This window comes from Mandrillus leucophaeus, unplaced genomic scaffold, assembly GCF_000951045.1.
Source record: "Mandrillus leucophaeus isolate KB7577 unplaced genomic scaffold, Mleu.le_1.0 Scaffold91, whole genome shotgun sequence".
Classification (NCBI taxonomy): Eukaryota; Metazoa; Chordata; class Mammalia; order Primates; family Cercopithecidae; genus Mandrillus; species Mandrillus leucophaeus.
In genome coordinates, this window is record NW_012109919.1 from 4,087,250 (window position 1) to 4,096,486 (window position 9,237).

Consider the following 9,237-nt stretch of genomic DNA (forward strand, 5'->3'; position numbering starts at 1 on the left):
CTTAACATACAATGTGCCTGAGTGATTGGTTTCCCTCTGTTTTTTTTTTTTTTTTTTTTTTTTTTTTTAATAATTTCTGCCTGATGGTGGGGAATAGAAGCAATTAGTTTGGCTATGTAGGATCACTGAGAAATCAGGGGATTCTAAGATTAACTCGTACAATTCTAGCCATAATCAGAAGTAGCAAATACATTTTCACCTGTGCAGTAATCATGTAATGTTCATTTGTTAGTCATGAGGGGGTGATAATTCAGCACTCACAGGTATATCTTTAAATATTTTCAGATGAAATTAGCATGGATTTAAGGAGGGGAACTAAGAGGAAAACCGGATCCTAGTCTGTCCTTCATCTTAAAGGAGGACTGTTGGTCATGTTTGTATATTTTATCATGTTGAATCTGTTCATCCAAACATGGCCAATAGTTTAGGCAATCCTAGAGAGAAGATATATATATATATCTTCTACACACACACATATATTCTTTGAAGTTTCACATCAGTTACAGATAATACATTACCAATGAAATGTTGCTGGTCCTTTATTTGGGGGATGCCTTAGTAGCGTTTTAAAAATTAGTTTTTAATAGCAGCATTTGTTTAAGAAGGAAGAAAAAACGCTTGGTGGTACCTTCTGGAATGTACATTAATCTTGTTAATGACAGTACAGTTCATGGTTGGCCAAACAGGACTTTTGAATCAACCTGTATTGTGTGTGAGTGTGTATGTGCTTGAGAAAGAAGGCCAGGGCACTAAAGATACATGAGAAGTGCATGAAGACAGGATGCAGGATTTCCTATGATTTTATGTTGTTCTTAATTAGGAAGCATATTGGCAGCAAATGCTAACATGTGTTAGGATGTTTAGCTGAAGCCAAATAAATGTTTTCTATTACAACTCTGAATTCCATGCCTGGTTGGAACCCGTGCTGTTCTGCTCATGGCTTACAAAATCCCGTTAAAAGTCATCTCAAGGGCCAATTTTCTGTTGGCTCACAGAGCAAAACTACTTTCACCACATGTTTTCCTGAAGGGTTATCTACAACTCCGGGTGGAAGTCAAAGATTGGAAGAGGATGACCTCTGATCCTGGAACTGCATTGCTTGATGGTCAGGAAGGGTTCTTAGTAAGCAAACTCAGTTTAATCCCAGAGTCAGAAGTGGGTATCAACAAGCCAAAGCAGTATCCTTTCAGTTCTGCTACTTTTTTGTCTTGGTGGAAGAATAGCCAACGGAAGAAGATGGAGAATCCAGACCAAAAAAAAAAAAAGATGAGGTAAAGTAGCTACACTTGTGTACATAAGGAACCATGTAAAAATATGCTATTTATTTATTTACTGTTTTGAGACAAGGTCCTGCTCTGTCACCTGAGCTGGAGTGCAGTGGCAGGATCTGGGCTCACTGCAATCTTCACCTACTGGGTTCAGATGATCCTCTCACTTCAGCTTCCTGAGTAGCTGGGACTGTAGGAACACCCCGCCATGCCTGGCTAATTTTTGTATTTTTAGTGGAGACAGGTTGCCATGTTGCCCAGGATGGTTTCAAACTTCTCAGTTCAAGTGATCCTTCTGCCTTGGCTGTCCGAAGTGCTGGGATTACAGGTGGAAGCCACCGGGCCCGGCCATTTTTCCTATCGGTGTCTTTTTCATTGCTGTGTCTGAGAAATTTTACACACGCTCATATATGTAGCTGAAATGATGCAGGAGTTCCCTGGGACCAGCCGCTTGGTACTCTCATTTATTAATATCAATAAATCAATGAAACCAGGTTGCAAGGCAATCTTAGGTATTTATTCACCATGCTAGGACCGCATTGCCTGGAGCTCTTCAGCAGTTTTTCACTGCAGGGCCTTCACACAAGCTAGTCCCTCTTTCTGGAACATTCCTCTCCATGTTTTGCACGGCTTCTTCCCTCACCTGTTTCAGATCTCTTCCCAATTGTACTCTCTCTCCCAGCTTTCCTTGATCCTTTCATCATTCTTTCCTCTATTTGTATTTATTTATTTTTGTTCATTGTTTTCTTCCCTCCTCTAGAACACCCATTTCAAGAAGGAAGGACATTTATTTTGTTTTCCCTGCTGTGCCTCAATGCCTAGGACAGTGTGAGGAACATAGAAGGTGCACAACTAATAATTTAGTCACTGAATTAACAGGTCCAGGGTGTTTTTGTCACTTGTTACAGATGTGTGTGTGTAACGTTTTCAAAGCCTTGGAAGTTATTAAATCACTTTCCTGCATTTTATATGCAAGACTCCTATTATTCTTAATAAGAGTCAGCTATACATCTAGACTACACTTAAAAAAAAAAAAAAACTACATTTTCCTTTGCCTTGTAAACAATCCCACATGGTATATGGGCCAAAAAAAAAAAAAAAAGAGAAAAGAAAATTAACAAAAAAGGGAGACTGTACCAAACCATATTCAGTTAGTAAAAGGGGATGTTTTTCCATATTCTTAAATGAAGATCTTTTAACCAATATATCCAGTCTCTCATAAACCATAAAATGAAGTGACTGGCTATCAGAACTAATTTTGAGAAGAAAAACTGTCATCTTTAAAGCAGTAAAATCTTCATAAAACTGTGTAAACTAATTACTGGGTTAAGTAAAATCACTGAATTATATCAGGACCTTCCAATGTCTCCAGGGCAGACATAATACAGTAATTCTCTAATAGTCACTCTAGGGAGATACTGTAATTGGCGGGATGAAGTCATTGCAATATTCTCATTTAGTTTTGGTCCTGAGACTTATAAAGAGAATACTGGTGGCAGGTTGCACATATGGAAGAGATGCCTATTCATTTCACATGATACTAGCTGGCCTTTCCAGGCTGTGGATCATGAGCTCAGGGGAGCCCAATGGAGATGGGCATACTTACTTATTCTGCAGAGAAGATATGCCTTTAAATCCATTTGAATGTTTCTTCTCATCCTTCCGCATCAAAGAGAGTGGAAAATATTTGTGTACAGTACTTTTTGCTATAGGTTATTTAGATGCCTTCATGTATATTAGGTTTTTGCACGTGAGTAAATAACTAAAAACAAGAGCAAGACCTACCAGAAGCTTCAACAGAACAGAAGAACCATAGAAGACCTCATGTTCTTTTGAATTAGTAAAAGGCTCTGTAGTTTAAGTAGGTATCTTGGTAATCTAGGATAAATCACAAGGATTGGGTAAACTCAATGGAATATTGAAGGTTTATTTTATTAGGTAATTTTATGTACATTTAGGCCACATATGGTGGCTCACGCCTGTAATCCCAGCACTTTGGGAGGCCAAGGTGGGTGGATCACTTGAGGTCAGGAGTTTAAGACCAGTCTGTTCCAACATGGTGAAATCCCATCTCTATTAAAACTACAAAATTTAGTTAGGCATGATGGCACGTGCCTGTAGTCCCAGCTACTTTGGAAGCTGAGGTAGGACAATTGCTTGAACCCCGGGAGGTGGAGGTTGCAGTGAGCCAAGATCACACCACTGCCCTCCAGCCTGGGCTACTGAGCGAGACACTCTCTCTCTCTCTCTCTCTCTCTCTATATATATATATATACACACACACACACACACACACACACACACATACATAAAATACATATACGTAAAATATCATTGTTTTCTCAAACCTCAGACTAATCTTATACTCAATATGGAAGATAATCATAACTCGTCACTCTGGATTATAACTGCTTACATATGTCTTTCTTATGAGATAATTCACCCTTGAAGGTGAGGCCTTCACTTTATTTGCTTCATTCTCCAGTGTCCAGTTTGTGGAATGAATGAATAACCCTTAACGGAAACCTGGCTGTGATTCCCTTCACTATTAACTTTTCCTAGAGTTATGAATTCCAGTTAGAAATTTGTTCAGAAAACCACTTGTCCTTAGAAATATAATTTCACAAGACACACAAGTTGATTTCCTCATAGTCTAACATGATGATTTCTACCCTGGCTCAAGGCTGTGATCCATGAAGAAGAGTGATAGGAACCAGACTTCTTAAAAGTGGTGAGTATCAGGCCACAATCTCAGAAGATAGTGTATGAGGAGTGAAATTGGGAAGACACATTCACATTTACCCAAATGGCTTGCACATTAAAAGCTGTACACCCTCCCCAACTCCAATTAACTCAGAGGGAAATCTTTGTGCTGGTTCGGTTCTCTCTAATGTGTCTGAGCCTGCCATTGCCTGGCTGGCCCCTGTGTCCCTTTGGAATTGATAATGAGTTTCAAGAGAGAGGAATAGTCCTCACTAAGCATGTCACCCCTATTTAGCACCTTTTCCAGGATGGCAGCCACTATTGTTTTATTATGTCTCTGATCAGCTGTCACTATTCATAAAGTAATCACTGCCATTAACACATCATGCCTCAAGCCATCTGCTGCAGCATGGCACACACAGAGCTGTTGGTTGCAAGCAAAGCAGGTGTCACCTAAAAATGACAGTACCACAGTAAAGGTGGGAGGTCATCATGGTGAAAGAGGATATGTCATGTCAAATAACTCTATTTTTTGATGTATTATAGTGCAATGAGCAATAGTATTTCTTGCTCAATTTGCAGAAGGCTAAAATTAAAACTTCTTATTTGAGATACTTTTTTTCAATATTGGTAAGTTATGGAGATAAAAAATATCATTGAAGTTCTTAAAACAATAGCATCTAGATTGCAAATGGACTCTTGCATTAAATTTGCAGTCAAGTTTAAAGCATTCTTGAAGAGATCTGATCTGTCAAACCTTTATTTGACAAGTATTTATTGAGCACATACTAAGTGACACTGACATGTGGCTGACCCACTCGAAATATACAGTTGCTCCTTAAAAACAAAAATCACGAGTAATGTGTACAGTGGAGAGTCCTGATCTTAGCTGCATTTTTGAGCCTTGGTCTGTCCCTAACACTTATCTTGATTTTGGATAATTTTTTGGATAGTTTTCAGTTTTAATAGGATCCATATTGATTGGATTTTATGTGGGTGTATTGGAAAATAAGCTTGCATTGGAAAAATACAATGATTTCATAAAGTCTATTGAGAAGGACAATATCTTTATAGGACAATTAGTTCTCTTGACCACCTCCATTGTAAAGGGGCTTTATATTTATACAACTGACAGAGGAGATATAAATTTAATTGAAGATCTTAAATGTTGATAGAAAGTGAGACAAGGAATCATAATTGGGTTCAACTATCCTTCTAACCCCTTCCCCTCCTGCATATACACTGGAATTGCATCCTGAGCTTAACTTCAGAAAATTCACATATTTGCCCTTGGCAAATATACACACATATACATCTATATGTATATGTAAAAAATTAACTAGGGTAGTTAATAATTCTACTCTCCATTTTATTGCATAAATTTCTGCTCTCTTCCTGGGAGTGAGAAGTATTGGATGAGGGTTTGGATCTTCTATACCATCAGCTACTCTTAGCAACATTGCCCATCCTTCCCTACTGGTGATGAGAGCATCTTGCTGCATGGGTGGTGGTTCTGAGTTGTATACAACACAGTACTCTTCTCCATGATGCACATGTCCGCACATCCTATATGCTACTGCTGGTTTAAGGGATTTTCAAGGGTCAATTCAATAGTACATTTAGAATTTAACTTCTATGGGGCATGCTACTCAATTACAAACCAATTGAGGAAGGCTAAATAACTCCAAAGTCTATAGAAAGCAGATACCCATCTTCTATATCAGGATTTCTCAACTACTTTTGAATCCAACTTTCTTTGGGGAAACAAAAATCTCAAGCTTTCTCCCTATCCCTGACAATTTGTAGAATCATCTGTTGTAACCAAAAAAATAAAATCGAGCTTGAATTTTTGTAGTTTGCATTCAGAAAAACATTTTTTATTTTTATTTTTAATTCTGTAATGATCTATATGCTTTTCAAAGTGGGTCCCCTTTCTCCCTGGGGATTATGATATGCCAAGCATAAGGGGCATTTTAACTTTAAGGATGACATTTGTGAATCTGGGATGCACGCTTTTCAAGATACCAGTGAAGCATCAGAGAATGAGCAAGCACGTGTCTCCTGATGACTCATGGCCCTTTCTTTCTTTCTTTTTTTTTTTTTTTTGAGACAGAGTCCCAGCTCTGTTGTCCACGCTATAGTGCAGTGGTGCGATCTTAGCTAACTGCAACTTCTGCCTCGCAGGCTCAAGCGATTCTCCCGCCTCAGCCTCCTGAGTAGCTGGGATTACAGGTGCCCACCATCATGCCCAGCTTTTTTTCTTTTTTTTTTTTTTTGTATTTTTAGTAGAGATGAGGTTTCACCATGTTGGCTAGGCTGGTCTCAAACTCGTGACCTCAAGTGATCCACCTGCCTCGGCCTCCCAAAGTGCTGGAATTACAGGCATGAGCCACAACACCCAGTCTGACTGATGACCCTTTCTAAGGAGCCTGAGGTGGTACATCTGTGATTACCAGATACAGTAGAGTTGATGTTGACCGTTGCACTTGTGACTTAATAGTTTTTATAAAAAGCCCCCAAACTGTTTGATATTTCATTTGCATCAAAATGTAGCTCAAATGGCTTTATCCGATAGGCTCCTTAAAATATCATGTGCCCTTGTTCTAGGCTCAGAAGGAACACAAAGACAAAGAAAAATGGTTCTTGGGTCCTGCCCTCAAGGCACTTACAGTCCAGTTTCAGTTTTAGAAATTCAACCAAGAACATGGCTAATGACTGGTAGAGATTGTACTGACTATTATACCACTTCTGTTAAAATATTATTTTGGTTGAAATAATAAAATGTAGATTAAAAAATAAAATAAAATAGTATTTTACTGCATTTTTCTGTGAAAGAAATGGGGGAGTCTTGGGATTTCAAGATAATCCAACAAGCTGAGTAGGGCTGGCCATAAGTTTGGAACTCATGAGATCACAGTGGAAACCCAGGAAAATGTTCTCCTGAGGCTTGCATCTACATTAATATTTTCTGCCTAGGTAATGTGCTTGCTGTGGCTCTGTGATTAAACAGGAGGGTAAAGAGGAGGCTGACTGAGTTAAAGACATCAGCAGGTTGGGAACTATTAACACTGAGGATCATCTTTCTGTTTTTATTTTCCAGACAAGGTCTCACTCTGACTCCTAGGCTGGAGTGCATCACGGCTCTCTGCAGCCTCAACCTCCCAGGCTCAAGTGGTTCTCCCACCTCAGCCCCTCGAATAGCTGGGACCACAAATATGCATCACCACACATGGCTAACTTTTTTATTTTTATTTTTTGTAGAGACAAGGTCTCCCTATGTTGCCTAGATGAGTCTTGAACTCTTAGGCTGTAGTGATCCTCTGGCCCTGGCCTCCTAAAGTGCTGAGATTACAGGTGTGAGCCACTGCACCTGGCAGTTGAAGATTATATGCGGATCATCTGAGGTCGGGAGTTGGAGACCAGCCTGGCCAACATGGTGAAACCCCGGGGCTCTACTGAAAATACAAAAAACATTACCTGGGTGTGGTGGCAGGCACCTGTAATCTCCCCTGCTTGGGAGGCTGAGGCAGGAGAATCACTTAAACCTGGGAGGCAGAGGTTGCAGTGAGCCAAGATCACACCACTGCACTCCGGCCCAGGTGACAAGAGTGAGACTCCGTCTCAAAAACAAAACAAAGTCAAACAAAACAAAAAGAAAAAAAAAAGACAGTGGTCCCTTTAGGTTATAATGGTACCATATTTTTACCATACCTTTTATATGTTTAGATATGTTTAGATACACAAATACCATGGTGTGACCATAGGTTACGTCATTCAGTACAGAAATATTTGTACAGGTTTGTGTACAAATCTGCACAAATATGTACAAATATTAGCCTGTATAGATTTGTAGCCTAGATGCAGTAAGCCATATCATGTAGCCTAGGTGTATTGTAGGCTATGCCATCTAGGTTTGTATAACTATACTTTTTGATGTTCACACAATGACAACAAAATCACATAACAATGCATGTCTCAGAATGTTTCCCAATCATTAAATGACTCATGATTGCACTTAATCTCTCTGGTCTATAAAATAAAGACAACCAGAAGACCAACTACAAAGGGTTGTTGGGGTGATAATATAATACTTAAAATTAATGCTATAAAATACAAAATATTTATGATATTTATAAATACAGATATAAAACATAGTTTTACTTATAATACTTCTTTTTTTCTTTTTTTTGAGATGGAGTCTTGCTCTGTTACCCCAGCTGGAGTGCAGGGGAGCAACCTCGGCTCACTGCAACCTCTGCCTCCTGGACTCAAGCAATTCTCCCGCCTCAGCCTGCTGAGTAGCTGGGATTACAGGCGCCCAGCACCATGCCCAGCTAATAGTTTTTGTATTTTTAGTAGAGACGGGTTTTCACCTTGTTGACCAGGCTGGTCTTGAACTCCTGACCTCAAGTGATCCTCCCACCTTGGCCTCCCCAAGTGCTGGTATTACAGGCATGAGTCACTGTGCCTGGCCTACTTATTATAATACTTCTAAGTGTGATAAAACACTTATATGTCTAGCACACAATAAATCCTCAATAAATATAATGTACTAATATGGCAGATTAAGAGAAAAGGCCAATGAAATAAAGCTGCAATACTTGCATTTAGAAAATACTATAGGAATAGGACAGAAGGCTTGGCTGACTGAAATGAGGAATATATTAAAGGAAATGTCTTAAGAGTAGGTGACATTTGAATTGGCTGGTGAAAGAGAGAGAGAATAGCTTGTTAGAGGAAGTATCAAGAGCAACATTTTGGACCATGAAGGAGAAGGAACCAACTGCTTTCTTCCTTCATCCCTCCCACTGAAGTGTTTTTCTCAGTTTGCCTTAAATCTCATTTTATGGGTTCTTCAAACAATTTGCCCATTTTTGTGTTTACCTGAGCATAAGATCCGTCATATAGATTTTCTTTACGGAGACCCACCCATTTAAAAAAGACTCTCATAAACATCATTGTTTATTAATTAGTATTAGTATAGTTGATAATTTTATACCTTAGGCTTACAATATAATGATTTTAAGGTTTTACTCATCCAAAATCAACTTCTTCAGGCTCCCTTACTATTAACTCACCCTTTGTATTTAATTTATTATTCCGTTTTCTATTTCTTTGGACTGAGTGGGCATGGGAAATAGAATGGGAGAGGAAGCATGCAATTAGATAATATTGTATAAAACTGCTAGCTATTTTATATAGAAAATGAAATTTGAGACCTCAGCATGCAAAATTAACGCATAAGAATTTCATCACTTTGTTAGAA

At 38.9% G+C, this 9,237-nt stretch overlaps 1 long non-coding RNA gene across 1 annotated transcript; it reads left to right on the top strand.

The window, feature by feature from the left end:
* Window positions 1-526: 526 nt before the first annotated feature.
* On the top strand, window positions 527-6,776 carry LOC105531815. The gene is made up of 3 exons (XR_001004862.1): window positions 527-1,271; window positions 3,622-3,719; window positions 6,579-6,776. It is a non-coding gene; the product is annotated as an uncharacterized LOC105531815 (long non-coding RNA).
* The last annotated feature ends 2,461 nt before the right edge of the window (window positions 6,777-9,237 follow it).